At 39.8% G+C, this 837-nt stretch overlaps 1 non-coding gene across 1 annotated transcript; it reads right to left on the reverse strand.

Annotated features, from left to right (window-relative positions):
- Nucleotides 1–488: 488 nt before the first annotated feature.
- On the reverse strand, nucleotides 489–594 carry LOC128295675 (small nucleolar RNA R71). Its single transcript, XR_008286235.1, has one exon. It is a non-coding gene; the product is annotated as a small nucleolar RNA R71 (small nucleolar RNA).
- Between the last annotated feature and the right edge of the window lie 243 nt (nucleotides 595–837).

An 837-nucleotide genomic window follows, 5' to 3' on the forward strand; every position in this document is an offset into this window, starting at 1 on the left:
GATACACAGAGGAAGAGCAAGAGGACGATACTTCAACCACAACTGAGGAGATGGCTAAAAACCAGGAAAATCCGCTACCTCCTGCGATTTCCACTGATCCAATAAATCAGAATCCTGCTTCACGTACTATGTATGATTATGCTAAACCTTCTTTAACAGGAATTGAATCGAGCATAGTTAGGCCTACTGTTGCTGCAAATAATTTTGAACTGAAACCTAACACCATTCAAATGCTCCAACAGTTTGTTCAGTTTGATGGTTTGCAGGGCGAAGACCCAAACGCTCATTTGGCAAATTTCTTAGAGTTTTGCGACACTTTTAAAATAAATGGCATTTCTAATGATGCCATTCGCCTTCGGTTATTCCTTTTTTCATTAAAGAATAAAGCTAAACAGTGGTTGAACTCGTTACCACGAGGGTCAATCACTACTTGGGAACAAATGACCGAAAATTTTTTATTAAAATATTTTCCATCAGCTAAAACAGCCAAATTTCGTAATGATATCTCCTCTTCTGTGCAGATGGATTTAGAAACACTCTAGATGCATGGGAGAGATACAAGGACCTTTTGAGAAGGTGTCCTCGTCATGGGTTACCACTCTGCCTACAGGTTCAAACGTTTCATAATGGCCTGAATCCTTTGACTAGACAGATGATTGACGCAGCTGCTAGAGGAACTATCAATAATAAGACACCTGGGGATGCTTATGAATTTAAAGAAGAGATGTCACTAAATACTTATCAGTGGCAAATCATGAGGACAAAGCCGACGAAAGCAGCTGGCGTTTTTAAAGTCGATTCAGTCACCATGCTCTCTAACCAGGTAGAACTTTTGAA

Source organism: Gossypium arboreum, chromosome 7, assembly GCF_025698485.1.
Source record: "Gossypium arboreum isolate Shixiya-1 chromosome 7, ASM2569848v2, whole genome shotgun sequence".
Lineage (NCBI taxonomy): Eukaryota > Viridiplantae > Streptophyta > Magnoliopsida > Malvales > Malvaceae > Gossypium > Gossypium arboreum.